The sequence below is a fragment of the Carcharhinus amblyrhynchos genome, chromosome 30, assembly GCF_965287045.1.
Source record: "Carcharhinus amblyrhynchos chromosome 30, sCarAmb.v2.hapA, whole genome shotgun sequence".
NCBI classification, from domain to species: Eukaryota; Metazoa; Chordata; class Chondrichthyes; order Carcharhiniformes; family Carcharhinidae; genus Carcharhinus; species Carcharhinus amblyrhynchos.
Genome location: NC_137353.1, coordinates 13085582 through 13104607, shown reverse-complemented (window position 1 = coordinate 13104607; position 19026 = coordinate 13085582). Strand labels below are relative to the sequence as shown.

Below are 19026 nucleotides of genomic sequence, written 5' to 3'. Positions count from 1 at the left end.
TGTTCTTATGTTCTTACTGCATTGGAGTGTCAGCCTAGACATTACGCTCAAGTCTCTAGAGTGGGATTTGAACACCCAGCCTTTTGAACTTCTGAACAACACTGAACTTAAGGTCAACACCTAAAACGAGTTAAGTCGAGTTTCCAGCGATAGACTCAAAGATTTGGATGAAGGGTAATGTCCTCAAGTGGCAGTATCTAAAAGGTTAAGATGGAGAAGATAGTCAAGAATGCTTGCCTTCATCGGCTGGGGCATTGAGTTTAAAAATTGGCAAGTCATATTGCAGCTTTATAGAATCTTAGTTAGGCCGCACTTGGAACATAATGTTCAATTCTGGTCGCCACACTACCAGAAAGATGTGGAGGCTTCGGAGAGGCTACAGAAAAGATTTACCAGGATGTTGCTGGTATGGAGGGCATAAGCTATGGGGAGTGGTTGGAGAAACGGTTTGTTGTCACTGCAATGATGGAGGTTGAGGGGAGACCTGATAGAAGACTAAAGATTATGAGAGGCATGGACAGAGTGGATAATCAGAAGCACGTTCTTAGGGTTGAAGAGTCAATTACTAGGGGGCATAGGTTTAAGGCTCAACTGGCAAGGTTTAAAGGAGATGTACGAGGCAAGTTTTTTTTTACACAGAGGGTGTGGGGTGCCTGGAATTCGCTGCTGGGGGAGGTCATGGAAGCAGATAGATACATGAATAGGATGGGAATAGAGGGATATGGCCCCCAGAAGGGTAAGGGGTTTTAGTTCAGTCAGGCAACATGGTCAGTGCAGGCTTGGAAGGCCGAAGGGCCTGTTCCTATGCTGTAATTTTCTTTGTTCTTTAACTTTGAGGATACAAAGCCTTCAACGGAGGCGATGGCCTAGTGATATTATCACCAGATTACTAGTCCAGAAACTAAACTAATGTTCTGGGGACCAGGTTCGAATCCTATCACAGCAGATGGTGGAATTTAAATTCAATAAAAATTATCTGGAATTAGGAGTCTACAGATGAACTTGAAACCATTGTCAATTGTTGGCAAAATCCATCTGGTTCAATAATGTCCTTTAAGAAAGGAAATCTGCCATCCTTACCCAGTCTAGCCTACAAGTGACTCCAGAACCAGTGATGTGGTTGACTCTTAACTGCCCTCGGACAATTCAGGATGGGCAATAGTGGGGAGGCAATGGTCTAGTGGTATTGTCGCTAGACTATTAATCCAGAAACACAGCAAATGTCTGGGGATCCAGGTTTGAATCCTGCCATGGCAGATGGTGGATTCAAGGAGCGAGTTCCAGACTCCCACCACCCTTTGGGTGAAAATGGCTTTGCTCAAATCCCCTCTGAACCTGCTGCCCCTTCCCTTAAAGCTATGCCCCTGGATATTGACCCCTTTACTTAGACGAAAGTTCCTTCTATCTACTCTACGTCCCTCATAATGTTGTACACATCTCAGGGTCAAACATGACCCAAAATTGTGAGCAGTCAGGTTCAGTCTCAGACAAATGTTGGGGAGAGGGAAGCTATCCCTCAAACAACGTCACACAAAAAAAATTATCTAACTATCATAGTGTTGTCCGAGGGAGCTGCTGTCCACAAATTCGCTACTGAGATTCCTACATTGTCACTGCGACTACACTTCTAAGTGATTTAATTGGCTATCAGAATTTACTTTCAGATATCCTGAGGCTGTGAGATGTAAGATGTAAATAATTGTAAGATGATTCTTCGACTGACAGAAAGTTGCACTGCCCCAAGGAAATTGAGAATGAAACGTGGGAAAGAGTGGGTTCCTCCTCTATGACAGACTAACAAGACCACACTTGCAGCTCAGTCACACGGTAAGCTGTTTGCCAAATTCAGCTCCAAACTCGCCCCAATCATCCTACAGCAGCACAGCCGAGGAAGCTGTGCTCACACGCTCAGCATTCTCCCTTTTGTCTAATCCTGCATCCACACCAGCTCCCAGGGGATAGAACACACAGAAATTAAAAGTCGTGAGAGCTTCAACGCCTTTCATAACCTCAATACTTCCTAAGAGTGCTTTACAATTGGTTGAAGTATCTTTCAAGGAAAATTCATCTTGTAATGCAGACAACGATGAGATATTGAACAGATGATAATTGGGTGGCACAGTGGTTAGCATTGCTGCCTCACAACGCCAGGGACCTGGGTTCGATTCCCAACTTGGGTCACTGTCTGTGTGGAATTTGCACGTACTCCCCGTGTCTGTGTGGGTTTTCTCTGGTGCTCCAGTTTCATAGAATTCCTACAGTGCAGGTCGAGGCCATTTGGCCGGCACCATTCACATTCCCACCCAGATCCTACTCCCATAACCCCACGTATTTACCCTGCTAATCTCCTTGATGCTAGGATCAATTTGGTGTGGCCAATCAACTTAATCCACACATCTTTGGACACAAGAGGAACCTGGAGGAAACCCATACAGACATGGTGAGAATGTGCAAACTCCACACAGACAGTGAGCCGAAGCCGGAACTGAACTCGGGCCCCTGGCGTTGAGAGGCAGCAATGCTAACCACTGTGCTCCCACAATCCAAAGATATGCGGGTTAGATGCACAGGCCAGGCTAAAATTGCCCCTTAGTTTGAGGGGGACTAGCTATGGTAAATGGGGTTATGGTATTAGGACCTGGGTGGGATTGTGGTCAGTGCAAATGGCCTCCTTCTGCACTCTATAATTCTAAATGATGTTGATTGGAGGGATAAATAATGGGCAGGACACTGGAAAACTAAGCCTGAACTTCAAAATAATGCCCTGGGATCTTTTCCTGAGAGGGCAAATAGGTCTTTGGTCTCATCTCATCTGAAAGAATGTACCACCAACATTGCAGCACTCCCTCGGTATAGCATTGGAAGTTGGCCTAGAAATCTCTGTTGGGCTTGAACCCACAAACCTTCTGACTCAGGGCCAAGAATGCTACCACTAAGCCACAGCTAACTGGTCGACCAAGAGTTGGTGGTAGAATTAGAAGATCGGTTTTCATGTAATCAGGCATAGCAAAGCTTAATTTCAGTTTCATTTAAAGAACTACGATTAATCAAACAAAATACTGGGAAATAAAAGCATGTGCGATTATTCCAGCTGTTTCCCCTCGGCAACACTCAAGGGTGGTCTGGGACCCAGAGTATATTCAGCTGTTAAACTGCGGCAGTGTTTAACTTGGCCTGCCCCTTTAAGACTACATCTCAGGTATTCCCTATTGGGGGGGAGGCTGAAGGGAGTCCTTGTCCAATATCTGCCGACTTCCAACTCCTGCCCCCTGGGGAAGAGGCCAGGTTATTAAGGAATGAAGGAAATGGCAGCGTAAAATTCCTGCCACCAGTGAGAAGCTGAGGAACAGCAGCATGACAAGCATGAGGTGGTGGTCAGGACAACCTCTTTCTGCTTGAGCACTTAGGAAAATCCTCTGGATGTGATAGCTGGATTGGCCATTCAGTAGCAGCCCCAAATTCTTACCTTCCTCCTGTCACTGACCATCATGGGTTTGACCGGCCACAGTACAAACTCATTCCAAACTAGATTTATTAACAAAATTATGACCCTATTTCATAAGTCGATAACTCCCCTTGTGCATTCCCTCAGTGCTCTTGCCTGTCCTAGTCTTCCTTTGCACTGCTACACCTGCGGCGACAGCCAGACAGATGCCGGTTTCCACTGGTGGAGTCTGTAGCTGCCTTGAAGGCCAATTTCAGGCAACTGTCGGCCAGAAGGTCCAGCCGTGGACTGTGTCACGTTGATGTGTGCAGCAGCAGTCTAGGTTCATTGACTGAAGGGTAAGCACAATGGTGGAGAGGCCATAGTGAGGGATGAATGCTATCATCCTTAGAGCCACAGTAAGTTTGTGCTCCATTGGAACCAGGCGAACTCTCAGCAATCCTAGTAATGTGTTCAAGATCAGATTGCTGAACTGATGGGAGATCCCACAAGTCCATTATCACAAGGGAATTCACAGCCACCATGTCGGTAGAAGGGCAAGACATAACAGGGTGCGACAAGGATTGGACGTGAGCTGAAAGAAAGAAGCAGAATATGAAGAGAAGGGGACATTCTCTCTCTGTCCAACTCCAAAAGAGGCTGGCACGGTGGCACAGTGGTTAGCACTGCTGTCTCAAGTGCCAAGGACCTGGGTTCAATTCCCGGCTTGAGTCACTGTGTGTGTGGAGTTTGCACTTTCTCCTTGTATCTGTGTGGGTTTCCTCTGGGAGCTCCAGTTTCCACAGTCTGAAAGACATGCTGGTTACGTGCATTGGCCGTGCCAAATTCTCCCTCAATGTACCCAAACAGGTGCCAGAGTGTGGTGACAAAGGGATTTTCACAGTAACTTCATTGCAGTGTTAATGTAAGCCTACTTGGGACATTAATAAATAAATAAACAATGTTCTGAGCTCCTACTGTGGCACTCAGATTTTGGGTAAGATTTTGTGCGGAAGCTGCAACATTGTCCATCAGGTCATGCATCATGGTTGGATCCACAAGTGTGCGAATGGAGTTGGTCAGCATTTCCAGACTCCAAACTCCACACAAAACCTTCTCAGGAAGAGAGTTCCAAAGGATCACAACCCTCAGAAATTATTGTGTCTCATCTCTTGTTTAAATGGGCGATCCCTTATTTTTTAAAAACAGTGGCCCCTAGTTCTAGACACATTCACCCTGTCCAGACCCCTCAGGACCTTATATGTTTCAGTCAAGTCACTTCTCACTCTTCTAAACTCCAGCACATACAAGCCTCGCCTGTCCAATTTTCCTCATAAGACAATCCACCCATTCCAGGTGTTAATCTGGCAAAGCTTCCCTGCACTGCATCCAAAGCATCTACATCTTTCCTTAAACAAAATGATCTATTATCAATTCTCCAGACTAATTTTCTATAGGACTAATACTCACATTGTTAACTCATTCTTTTTAAAATATTTATAGAAACCCTTACGGTCTGTTTTTCTATTACTGGCTAGTTTACTCTTGTATTCTATTTTTTTCCCACCTTAATCTTTCAGCCATCTTTCACTGTGCATGAAATTCTGTCCAATCTTTTGACATTCTGCCTGTCTTTGCACAACTATATGCTTCTTTTTTAAATTTGATACTATCTTTAACCTTTCTAGTTAACCACAGGTGGTGTGTCTGCCCCTTAGACTCGTTGGAATGTATCTATACTATGTATTCTGAAATATCTCTGTAAATGATTGCCATAATTGAAGTCCAACAGGTTTATTTGGAATCACAAGCTTTCGGAGCGCTGCTCCTTCATCAGGTGAGGAAAGGTGTTACTCATCTGATGAAGGGTGACACTTCTTACTGTGCCCACGCCAGTCCAATGCCAGCATCTCCACATAATGGCTGCTGTGGCATTTCTGTTGACCTATCCCTTAACCTCATTCTTTTTACCCAGCTTACTTTGGTGTCCTCATAACTGTCCTTAAGCCAAAATGTAAACTTGAATTATATTACAACGCCTAGGATCCCGGTTCAATTCCAGACTTGGCTAACTGCCTGTGTGGAGTTTGCATGTTCTCCCTGTGGGTTTCCTTCCACAGTCCAAAGATGTGTGGGTTAGGCGTGTTGGCCTTGCTAAATTACCCCATTGTGTGCCAAGATATGTAGATTCAGAGGATTAGCTATGGTAAATGTGTGAGGTTACTTTTACGGGATAGGGTGGGGGAGAGAGCCTGGGTAAGATGTCAGAGAGTCAGTGCAGACTCGACTGCACTGGAGGGATGCTAGGGCCACTGCTACCTTGGGGGACCTTCACTGGGAGATTATTAATTAACCATTGCACAATACTAGACCTAGTATAACCTGCTCTCAGATTGGCTCCAGGATGTATTGTCCAAAGAAATGATTCTGAAAACATTCGATGAACTCCTCATCTAGGCTACCTTTGTCCATCTGACTTTTGCATGTATGTAAATTAAAATCTCCCATGATTATCACTGCGCCTCTCTGACGAGCTCTCATTATTTCTTAAGAACATAAGAAATAGGAGCAGGAGTAGGCCATCTAGCCCTTCGAGCCTGCCCCGCCATTCAATAAGATCATGGCTGATCTGTCGTGGCTCAGTTCCACTTTCCCGCCCTCTCCCCATAACCCTTAATCCCCTTAATCCCTTCTCCCTTTATGATCCACCTCACTATGTGGTTACTGTTAGTACATGACCACTGCAAGTGATTTATTGCCGATACCATTTCTCATCTCTACCCAAACTGTTTTCACAACTTAAATCATCTCTCTTTCTCGTGCTAATCCCATCATAACTGACAGAACCAGGCCTCCACCTTTCCCTCGCTTCCTGTCCTGTACCCTTCAATATTCAGGTCCTAATCCACATCCTCCTGCAGCCATACCTCTGTAATCAAATCATATTTATTTACTGTGTGTGCTCACAGTTCATCTGTTTCGTTTGAATGTTTAGTGCATTCAGATACAGAGCACTTGGTTTGAGAATATTATTGCAGAGTGCAGAAAAGGTTTACCAGACTGATTCCCTGGGATGGTGGGATTGACATACGAGGAGAAATTTCAATTTATTTATTCATGTTACAAGGAGGCTTACATTAACACTGCAATGAAGTTACTGTGAAAATCCCCTAGTCGCCACAAACCTGCATCCGTTCAGGTACACTGAGGGAGAATTTAGCATGGTCAATGCACCTAACCAGCACGTCTTTTGGACTGTGGGAGGAAACCGGAGCACCTGGAGGAAATCCATGCAGACACGGGGAGAATGTGCAGATTCCGTGCAGACTGAGAAATTGAGTCGGTTAGGAACATATTCGCTGGAGTTCAAAAGAATGAGGGGGGGATCTCATAGAAACCAATAAAGCTCTAACAGGACTAGACTGGGTAGATGCAAGAAGGATGTTTCCGATGGTGGGGGGTGTTGAGAACCAAGGATGACAATCTGAGGATATAGAGTAAACCGTTTAGGACAGAGATGAAGAGAAATTTCTTCACCCAGAGAGTGGTCAGCCTGTAGAATTCACTACCACAGAAAGTAGTTGAGTGTTTTCAAGAAGCAGTTGGATATAGCACTTGAGGCAAAGGGGATTAAAGGATATGGGGGAGGGGAGGGATCAGATTATTGATTTGGATGATCAGCCATGATCAGAATGCATGGTGGAGCAGGTTTAAAGAATGGCCTCCACTTGCCCCTATTTTCTATGTTTTTTTTAAATAACTTTTAGTCTCATTTGTTGATTTACTATTGGAGTTGAACCCTCCATCTCTTCCTGTCACCGTCTGTTTTTCATTCCCATAATAATAACATTTTCTTTAGCCTTGTCTTTAGTCTTTGATTTACCAGATCTTCACAAATATGATTCCCTTTCCCCCCTGTTTAGTTTAACAACCTCTCTGCTTCCCTCTCGATAAAACGCCAGCCCCAGCACAGTTCAGGTGCAAACCATCCCAACAGTGCAAATTCCTTTTCCCTCGGGACCTGAAACGTATAAATTCTGAAGAGGCTTGACAAGCTGTGCGGGTTAGGCTCATTGGTAAATTGTCCCTTAGTGTCCCAGACTGTGTAGGTTAGACGGATTAAAGAGCAAAGAACAAAGAAAATTACAGAACAGGAACAGGCCCTTCGGCCCTCCAAGCCTGCACTGACCATGCTGCCTGACTGAAGCAAAACCCCTTACCCTACCGGTAGGAGGAACCATATCCCTCTTTTCCCATCCCAATCATGTATTTGTCAAAACGCCACTTAAATGTCACGGGGTAAATTTTTTTTTAAACGGGGTGGCACACTGCTGCCTCACAGCGCCGGGGTCCCAGTTCAATTCTGGCCTCGGGTCACTGTCTGCGTGGAGTTTGCACGTTCTCCCCGTGTCTGCGTGGGTTTCCTCCGGATGCTCTAGTTTCCTCCCACATCCCAAAGATGTGCAAGTTAGGTTGATTGGCCAGGCTAAATTGCCCCTTAGTGTTGGGGGGTTTGCAGGGTAAATTTGTGAAATTATGGAGAAAGGGCCTGGGTGGGATTGTTGTTGGTGCAGATTCAATGGGCTGAATGGCCTCATTCTGCACTGTAGGGTTTCTACGATTCTGTGACAGGGTGGACATTAAGAGGTTGTTTACCCTGGTCGGGGAATCTAAAGCACAGTCCCAGAATGAGGGGTTGATTACTTTGGACTGAGATGAAAATAAATTTCTTCACTCAAAACATTGGAATTCTTTGCCTCAAGAGTTGTGGATGTTTCATCATTAAACCGGGATAGACAGATGCTTAGTCTCTCAAAATTACACACCTGACATTTCAGGTCAAGATGACTTTTCATCATCGAGCTGAAACATTTACTTGATTTTCTTTCTCTCTCTATAGATACTAACTGACCTCATAGAATCACACAGAGCAGGGGGAGGCCAGTCGGCCCATCAAATCTGCACCGACCACAATCCCACCCACACGCTATTTCCATAACCCCATGTATTTACCCTAGCTAGTCCCCTTGACAGTGCGGGTCAATTTAGCATGGCTAATCCACCTAACCCGCACATCTTTGGACTGTGGGAGGAAACCAGAGGAAATCCACACAGACACGGGAAGAATGTGCAAATTCCACACAGACAGTGACCCAAGCCGGGAATCGAACCCAGGTCTCTGGCGCTGTGAGGCAGCAGTGCTAACCACTGTGACACCGTGCTGCCCACATCTGCTGAGTTTTTCCAGGATTTTCTGTTTTCATTTCAGATTTCTAGCAGTACATTTCAGAAGTATTTCATTGTTTGGAAGGTACTTTGGGATATCACCAGGCGGTGAAAGACATTACCAAAAGAAAACTTTCTGCTGTTAGAAGTTCCCAAAAACTTTGACAGAAATGTTAAGTTAGGATTGATGTCAATATTTCATTCATGTCACACATGTGAAGAACCTTGGGGGCGCGTTCAACTATAGGAAAGCCTTTATTATAAATAGATGTTGTTGTTACCTATGTCCTGGGAGTTGCCCCTCCCCTGAATCAAAGCCAGCAAGACACCTGAACAGTAACAATAACCTCAACCAAAACCCTATCAATCTTCAGTGAGACAGGAATTGACAGCAGAAGATGTTCTACACCCCAAAGAACCGTCAAACTCCCCATTTCAAAAGAAACATTTATCCTCAAACTATTGGGAACTTTCCGGAAATGTTTCACAACTTTGAACCAATTGTATCAGTAACACTTTCGTTTGAGATTCATCCCGCTGAACAGAGAGAAAAAACAAATAAGAATTTCCTTTACCTTCAGCCCGTGAAATTGCGCTTCTTTTTTTTGGGGTTTGTAATTTTTATATTATTGAAATGTCTGCTCCGATTCCCACTCTCACCCCAACTGCAAACTCCGCAGAGAAACTTCCGCAAACTGCGACCTGGCGTAACGTCAGGTGCACGAACGTAAAGGTAACCCAGCCCCTACCTGCAGCAGGAAACCAGTAAATACCAGCAGCTCCCATCCCAGCCCCTGCAGCAGGAAACCAGTAAATACCAGCAGCTCCCATCCCAGCCCCTACAGCAGGAAACCAGTAAATACCAGCAGCTCCCATCCCAGCCCCTGCAGCAGGAAACCAGTAAATACCAGCAGCTCCCATCCCAGCCCCTGCAGCAGGAAACCAGTAAATACCAGCAGCTCCCAGCCCAGCCCCTACAGCAGGAAACCAGTAAATACCAGCAGCTCCCATCCCAGCCCCGACAGCAGGAAACTAGTAAATACCAGCAGCTCCCATCCCAGCCCCTACAGCAGGAAACCAGTAAATACCAGCAGCTCCCATCCCAGCCCCGACTGCAGGAAACCAGTAAATACCAGCAGCTCCAATCCCAGCCCCTACAGCAGGAAACCAGTAAATACCAGCAGCTCCCATCCCAGCCCCTACAGCAGGAAACCAGTAAATACCAGCAGCTCCCATCCCAGCCCCTACAGCAGGAAACCAGTAAATACCAGTAGCTCCCAGCCCAGCCCCGACAGCAGGAAACCAGTAAATACCAGCAGCTCCCAGCCCAGCCCCTACAGCAGGAAACCAGTAAATACCAGCAGCTCCCAGCCCAGCCCCTACAGCAGGAAACCAGTAAATACCAGTAGCTCCCAGCCCAGCCCCTGCAGCAGGAAACCAGCAGCTCCCAGCCCAGCCCCTGCAGCAGGAAACCAGCAGCTCCCAGCTCAGCCTGTCTCCTGCATGGCAGATACCAGATACCAGCAGTTCCCAGCCCTGGTAGAACCAACAGTTTCCAGGTCCAAATGTTTTGTCCACCTTCCAACTGAACCCCACGGAGCAGCAACAAATAATCAGTTGAACCTTTCAGACTTTGCCAAGACAGCCAGATGTTTTATATTCATTCAGCATTTGTGTCCATCCCTAATTGTTCCATTAAAGGTGATGGACCTTCCTTCTTGATCTGCTGCTGTCTGTGTGGTGTATGTACACCCACATGCTGTCAGGAATGGATCCTGTGACTGCAGGAATTGCAATATCCCAAGTCAGAACATTATTAACTTGGAGGGGAGCTTGCAGGCGGTGGTGTTCCCATGTGTTTGCTGCCCTTGTCTTTCTGATTTGGAAAGGTTGTGATTTGGAAGGTGGTTTTGAAGGAACATGGGTGCAGTGAACCTTGCAGTTAGTCCAGATCTCTGACGTTGTGCGCTGTTGGTGGAGGGAGTGACTGTTTAAGCTGGCAGATGGGGTGTTGATCAAATGGGCTATCAGGTCCTTTATTATTCATTCTTGGATGTGGAGATTAGTATAGAGCTATAGAATCTGATGATGCCGAAGGAAGCCATTCAACCCATTGAGCTTACACTCTCTAAAAGAGCATCTTACCCAGGCTACCCCCTACTATCTCTGTAACCCATGCATTTACCATAGGTTATCCACCGAACCTGCACATTTTTGGACTGTGGGAGGAAACCAGATCCACTGGAGAAAACACACACACATGGGGAGAAGGTGCAAACACCACACAAACAGTGATCCAATGCTGGAATGGAACCCGGGTCCCTGGCGCTGTGAGGCAGCAGAGCTAACCATTGTGCCACCATACCATCCTGCACTTGTTGTCTTTGATTTGATTGTGGTGAGTCACTTTCTTTAACAGTTGTCATGTGGATGGGGAAGGCAGGGAAATACAGGATAAGCCAGCAGAGCCATGCCAGTATAAACCATTCTGCTCAGTAGCCACAATTTTGACCCAGTGACACTGAAGGAAAGCAATATATGAGTGGCATGGTGGCACAGTGGTTAGCACTGCTGCCTCTCAGCGCCAGGGAGCCAGGTTTGATTCCTGGCTTCGGTCACTATCTGTGCAAAGTCTGCACATTCTCCCCGTGTCTGTGTGGGTTTTCTCCGGGTGCTCGGTTTCCTCCTACAGTCCGATGCTGGTTATTTGCATTGACCCGAACAGGCACCGCACTGTGGCGACTAGGGGAATTTCACAATAACTTCATTGCAGTGTTAATGTAAGCCTTACTTGTGACAAATGAATAAAGTTTAATACATGTCCAAATAGGGTTGGAGTTGGGAATTATGTCGGAGATGATGACGTTCCCATGCTGACCTTGTTCTTCCAGGCGGTGTAGGTTGTGGATCGCTGCCCTGTGGACAGTTTATACAAACTGCACCCACAGTGAGCTGGTGTAAAAGTGAACCCTTACTGCGCAGAATGGAATGGCCCAAGCTGCTGTTTGTATTGAGTCGGCAATCTAACCCCAGTGCTGCTTAACTTTCACTGTCCTTGTTAGTGAAAAGCAGCCTGTATCAGGCTACACAAACTCATTCCATGTAGTACTGGACAGTGCCAGAACTCCCAAATCCAGGAACGGGGTTGCTGCCAAATCGAAAAAAAAATGGTCTAACCAGTTGTCCCGTCACACCAGTTAGACTTCTCTGTTTTATCTAATAGCACAGTGTAACTCTGCAGGGGAATCTGCCGCAAGCATTAGACCACACCTTCCTAAGAACATTTTACATTTAAATTTATAAAGGACATATCCAAGACTTCCCAAAGTGCTTCACAGTCACTTTTTTAAAGTTAGCAATATTGAGACAGATTGATTTTACATCGCAAAGTTTAACAAACAGAAATGAGATTAATGACCAGGTGATTTTATTTCCATAGGAATCCTAAGGCAAAAGACCAGAGAAATAAAGTTTATTTATTAGTCACAGGTAAAGCTTACATTAACACTGCAATGAAGTTACTGTGATTTCACCATTCTTCCTCATTCTGCCCCCAGGACTTTTTTATATTCACTGTGAGGATTAAAAAGAATCTTGATTTAATATCTTAACTGAAAGACTTCAGTGCTGTACTCTCTCAGTGCTGTCCCGGCAGCCTAGATCAGGTGTTTAAGTGTCTGAGCTGGATTTTAAATCACCAATCTATTGACTCAGAGACATGAGAGCAACAATTGGGCCAAAGTTGACGCCATGCACTGTTGAATACACAGGAACTCTGTGCAATCACAAAACAAACATCGCAGCGATACTTTTAAACTTTATCTTGCTGAATAAAGAGAAACTTCACAGCTCCTTCATTACTTGTAACTTCACCTTTTCTCATTTTAATTCTGAAGTGTGACACTACATCATTTGGCAGGGAGAACAGAGAGGTTTATTTTTGAATAGAAGTGGCTTTTACAATTTACTGTGGGAAGATCTTGCACCATTCCTAGTTCCTTTTGCATTGGAAACGTTGCTGGTCTGTACCAGTGAGATGACTCATGTTTGTCATGTGTGTGCGTACGTGCCATAGTGCGCTCTCTTACTGTCGTAAAGAAAAATAGTTTTGCATTAAATAACTGACTTTGTGATGTTTTATTTAGCGCTTTGCCTTACCCCTTCCACATGACCAGAAGAGTCAGGCTTTTACTGAGGTATTGAGTACTTGCCATTTCATTGTTGCTCGAATATAGACTGGGTCGGCACAGTGGTTAGCATTGCTGCCTCACACCGCCAGGGACACAGGTTCCTGCTTTGAGTCACTGTCAGTACGCAGTTTGTATGTTCTCCCTGTATCTGCATGGGTTTCCTCCGGGTGCTCCAGTTTCCTCCCACAGTCCAAAGATATGCAGGTTAGGTTGATTGGCCATGCTAAATTGACTCTTAGCGACAGGAGGATTAACAGGGTAAATGTGTGGGGTTACGGGAATTGGGCCTGCATGGGACTGTGGTCGGTGCAGACTTGATGGGCCGATTGGCCTCCTTCTGTAATGTAGGGATCCTGTGATTCTATGGGTGTGTCCATTGGCTATTTAATTCTGCAGGGCAGCATGGATGGACCTAACCTTGGTTTCATCTGTTGTCCCCAATAACAGCTGAAGTTAAACAGATAATGATCCGCTGTGGATCCACTCACTAATTGGCACCTTATATTGACTCTTGACTCAAAGCCTCAACTTGCTTAGTCAGATGTTGCGAGATCTTTGTTGTTAGCTTAAGAATCCTAAATGAAAGAACAAGTGCACAAAGTACTGGATGAACAGTAATGGGGAGAAGATCAAGTAAATTGGGATCTGCTGGTTAGGTGACACCAAGCTTGCTAGTTTTAACAAAGAAGTCCAAATCTAGAAGTCCAGGGAATGAAGGTGAAGAAAGCGCGATAAGTCTTGAGTTAGCAACAACGCTGTGAGAAGGAAACTTACAACTTAGAACAAAATAGGAAAGTTCAGAGGACTTCTGACATGGTGCTATTGATAAAATAAGACAAGAAAGATTGCAAGGGAAGGATAGAGAAAGAGAGAAAGGGATGAATGTTGCACCTGAAAGGTAATCACCTAGAGTCATAGTGTCATAGAGGTTTACAGCATTGAAACAGGCCCTTTGGCCCAACTTGTCCATGCCACTTTTTTTAAACGACTAAGCTAGTCCCAATTGCCCGCATTTGGCCCATATCGCTCTATACCTGTCTTACCCATGCAAATGTCTAAACGCTTTTTAAAGACAAAATTGTACCCGCTTCTACTACTGCCTCTGACAGCTTGTTCCAGATACTCACCATCCTCTGTGTGAAACAAATTGCCCCTCGGACCCTTTTGTACCTCTCCCCTCTCACATTAAACCTGTGCCCTCTAGTTTTAAACTCTATCTTCGGGAAAAGATATTGACTATCTAGCCAATCTGTGCCCCTCATTATTTTATAGATTTCTATAAGATCACCCCTAAGCCTCCTACGCTCCAGAGAATAAAGTTCCAGCCTATCCAGCTTCTCCTTATAACTCAAACCATCAAGTCCTGGCAGCATCCTAGTAAATCTTTTCCGCACTCTTTCTAGTTTAATAATATACTTACTATAACAGGGTGACCAGAACTGTACACTGTTTTCCAAGTGTGGCCTTACCAATGTCTTGTATAACTTCAACAAGACATTCCAATTCCTGTAATCAATGTTCTGAACAATGAAACCAAGCATGCCGAATGCCTTCTTGACTGCTCTGTCCACCTGTGACTCCACTTTCAAGGAGCTATGAATATATACTCCGAGATCTCTTTGTTCTATAACTCTTTCCAAAGCCTTACCATTAATTGGGTAAGTCCTGTCCTGGTTCGATCTACCAAAATGTATTACCTCGCATTATTTATCTAAATTAAACTCCCAGTATTAAAATACTGGCCCAATTGATCAAGATCCCTTTGCAATCTGAGATAACCTTCTTCACTGTCCACTATGACACCAGTCTTGGTGCCATCTGCAAGCTGGCTAACCATGCCTCTGAAATTCTCATCCAAATCATTAATATAAATGACAAATAACAGTGGACCCAGCAACCGATTCCTTAGGCACACCATTGGTCACAGGCCCCCAGTTTGAAAAATAATCCTCTACAACCACCCTGTGATTTCTGTCATCAAGCCAATTTTGTATCCATTTGGCTACCTCACTCTATCACAGGGGATTAAGTTTTTTTCATCCTTTTTCCAAGGATGTGGAAGATAAAGGGTGGCATGGTGGCACAATGTTTAGCGCTGCTGTCTCACAATACCAGGAATCCAGGTTCAACTCCAGTTTTGGATGACAGTGTGGAGTTTGCACTTTCTCCCTGTGTCTGCATGGGTTTCCCCTGGGTGCTCTGGTTTCTTCCCATAGTCCAAGGATGTGTAGGTTAGGTGGATTAGCCACAGCAAGTGCACAGGGATAGGGCAAGGGGTGGGCCTGTGAGCCTGGGTGGGATGCTCTTTAGGAGAGTTGGTGCAGATTCGATGAGCCAAATGGTCTCTTCCTACACTGTAGGGATTCTATGGTTGAGGCTATGGTTCTACATTGATTGTGCCTCCGCGGACGCAAGAGTGTACTCAAGCTCTTGGTATTTAATGAGTTACAAGGTCTTCAGGAAATGCTTTTGGCACAAGAGAGAAGACTGATCATTTTGACACAGTGGAATACACCTGAACTTTTGGAACTGGAACTGGAACCTTTGGACAAGAATGAGCTCCAGTGAGAACAACTGACATTAACAATGTAATAAACATCCAAGAAGGAGGTAAGTTTTAACAAGCAGTGGAGGAATCATGGAAAGCAGGGTTAATGAAGTAGGTTCCAAAGTAGGGAGAGGAAGCTAAAGATAGGGGTATTGAGAGAGTGTGACGCAAAATGGTGAAGGCTCAAGCACTGTAGAGGGAATGAAATTCAGTGAAAATACACACCCCTCAGTGTTGGCACAGAGCAAAGATGACACTCCAAAGATGTGCGGGGTAGATTGATTGGCCACACTAATTTGACCCTAATGTATTAGCAGAGTGGATGTGTGGGGTTACGGGAATAGGGCCCGGGTGGGATTGTGGTCAGTGCAGACTCGATGGGCTGAATGGCCTCCTTCTGCACAGTAGGGATTCTATGATTCTATCTCAACCTTAAATTTCACTCTGAACTCTGGCTAGCTGTATTCCTGGAAGTTTCTTCACCGAAACTTGGCTTCAGCGTAGGGTTCTTTTTGTCCTTTGGTGATTCAGATTTCTATGTCAACAGAAAAATTACTTCTGTATTGGGGATTCTGAATTGAAAATGGAAACGCAGCAGCTCAGTTTCAGAGTACAGAGCGTTAGAAGCAAAGTAATTGTCAGTGGCAGAAGCACATTCTCTCATTCACATGTTGCACCTCCTATTGTCCACAACCGTTGTCACTGCTCCTGAACACATTGATCCCTGTACTGTCAGAAACATGCAATATTAAACAAAAGCGAAAGGTAAAAGGACCAATATAACTTGTCTTCAGAAGACAGTTTGAAACAAGTCACTATTTGCAGCTTTATGACCTTGCTTGAAATACTTTGATGAGACTCCTACCTTGTCAGGTCCTCTGAGCACCCACTGATCTTGCTGGTAAAACTTGCAGTTGAAACGTTAACTCTTTTTAAACTTCTTTTAAAGCAGGGGATTTAACTCTGCTTCTGTCAGTACCCTGACTAGCATGTTTGTATTATGTTCTTTTGTTAACACAATCGTCAACCCACTTTTTAAACAAAGTCACAGTGTCAAAACAATGCACAAAGAAAGTTTACATGGAAGTTGCTATTCAGTCCACCACCAGGGGAATTAAACCCACTGCATCCTTCGAATGATCTTCCTGGAGCCTGGGCAATGTAGAGTTGTGGAAGAATGTAAACAAGATTGACAGCTCCAAATAATAAAACATTTATCAAACCAGGATCTGGAAGCATCTGACTAATGAGGCAAGTTACCTTAGAAGGACAGAAAACCTGGTATCGCTCTTTATTATATCCCGAGGTGCTTCATGATGGAATAATTCGCTTTGTTGTGTAGTCACTGAAACATAAGTGAACGTGGTCCACTCCACGAGCAGCAACGAGATAAGTGACCACACGATGTCTTTTTTTAATTGAGGGATGATTGTTGAGGCCTAAGTATTGATCTAAACAGGTTCAGGTAGTGGGCAACTGAGGGGGCCGTCCAACCCACATCTACCCTGCTACCACGGCTACGTTCGCGGCCTGGAGACGAAGCATGCGGTGTCCCAGGGGACCATTCATGCCTTCCGTGCCCACCCGGTACCGCAGGGACTATTGGCCCCTTTAATCATATTTTGATTTGATGTTTTAAGTTTCCTTTATGCTTGTCTTTTGCTTCGGGCGGTTCCCCTCCCATTGGGAGGCTGCCCTTTTTAATTTGTCCCCTCGTTAATTTGATTTAGTTTATTTGGTTGGTTTAGAGACTGCGGGGATTAGTGGGGGCGGGGGGGGGGGAGGTGGCGGTGTTGGCCGGGGGGGGGGAATCTTCTCTGCTCCTCCTTGAATAATGCCATGAGATATTTCACATCCACCAGAGAGGGCGTCTGGTTAACATCTCATCTGAAGCACTTCTGACAGAACAGCCTCCCTCAGTCCCACACATGGGAGTGTCACCTCAAACGATGGCCTCAATTCTTTGAAGTGCCAAGATCGACACCTCGATGCATGGTTGATTGAGTCTATCCAGTGAGGAGCGGAAAAGTGCCTGATTCACATTCCGGTCTGTTAGCTGAGGTGTCAGTAACTGAACAGTAAGATCCTTCTTTCTGATTGGTTCTGGTTTCTCCTCAGGGAGCTGTCAGAGATATTGGATGAAATATTAATCTGAAGCCCTGCCTTCCTCTCAAATGGAACATGAAAGAGTCAATGGCGCTACTTAAAGTAGAACAGTGGAATTATCTCCGTATTCTTGGCCAATAACAATTCCTCGGTCAACAACTTATATTTATACACTGCCTTTAATGCAATGAAATGTTATGCAGAGCATGAAAGGAAAATTATAAAACAATGTGTGATATTGAGTTGCATAAAGAGGTATTAGGTCAACTGACCAAAAGCCTGGCCAAAGAGATAAGCTGTAAGGCGTGCAAAGGGGAGGAATGCGAGCTAAAGAGGCAGAGAGGTTTAGGGAGTGAGCGCCTGGGGTCGAGGCAACTGAAGATGTAGCCGCAAAGGATGGAGCAATCCAAATGAGGGATGAAGAAGAAACCAGAATGAGAGGAGTGCAGAGACAATGAGAGGTGTGGACTGGAGGAGATTACAGAGACAGACAGAGGTGAGGCCATGGAGGGCTCTGTAAACAAAGATGGGCATTTTAAAATAAGGTTATTGTTTGACCAGGAGGTCAGTGAGCACAGAGGTCGGAGAGGAACCGGACATTGACAGCAGAGCTATGGGTGACAGTACAATGTTGTAGAGCTGTTAGAAGTGCATTGGAATAGTCATATCTGGAAGTAAGGAAGTCATAAGTGAGGGTTTCAGCATTGGACGAGTTGAGACGGGCAAAGTCAAGTGTTATCATTGGCGATAGGAATATGTATATATTATTATATGTACTATAGGGAGGGGATAGTTTAATCTTGGGATTGGTCATAGCTCAGCACAACATTGAGGGCCGAAGGGCCTGTACTGTGCTGTAATGTTCTATGTATGTGGTCTTGGTGCTGGTCAGAAACTAATCTTAGGATCTAGTATGACATTAAGGTTGTGAATAGACTGGTTTAATCTCAGCTTGCTGAGGGTTGGAGTCAGTATCTAGAGGATGGAGTTTGATGTGCGAACCAAAAACAATAGTTTCAGTCTTTCCAATATTTAATTGGAGGAAATTTCAGCTCATCCAGTGCTGGATGTCAGATAAGCAGTCAGATAATTTAGCACCAGTGGAGGAGTGGAGAGAGAGGTGGTGGTGAGGTAGAACTGAGCGTAGTGAACATACTTACAAAAACTGATGCTGTACTTTCAGATGATGTTGATGAGAAAGAGGAGAGGGCAAGGATAGATCCTTAGGAGAACACCAGGGATAAAAGTGCAGGAGCAGCAAGGAAGATATTACAAGTGATTCTCTGGCAATAGTTAGGTAAGAATGGAATCAAATGAGAACACTCCCACTCTGCTTGACAACATTGGAGGCGCACTGGAGGAGAATAGTGTGATTAACTATGTCAAGGGTGTAGACAGGTCAAATGTTTTCTGAAAACCTAAATATAGCACATCCATCCATTTCCCCTTTATCTATTCTGTCAGTTACATCCTCAAATAAACTCCAACAAATGTTAAACACGATTTCCTTTACACAAATTCATATTGACTGT

The 19026-nt window shown here is 44.9% G+C and overlaps 1 protein-coding gene across 1 annotated transcript in view; it reads right to left on the bottom strand.

Moving 5' to 3' along the window:
- Nucleotides 1-9333, bottom strand: part of arhgef16 (Rho guanine nucleotide exchange factor (GEF) 16) — a 47075-nt gene extending 37742 nt beyond the window's left edge. Inside the window, exon 1 of the mRNA XM_080215089.1 lies at nt 9226-9333. The gene's annotated coding sequence lies outside the window, so the exon portion shown is untranslated. The remainder of the gene's footprint in view (nt 1-9225) is intronic.
- Nucleotides 9334-19026: the final 9693 nt, after the last annotated feature.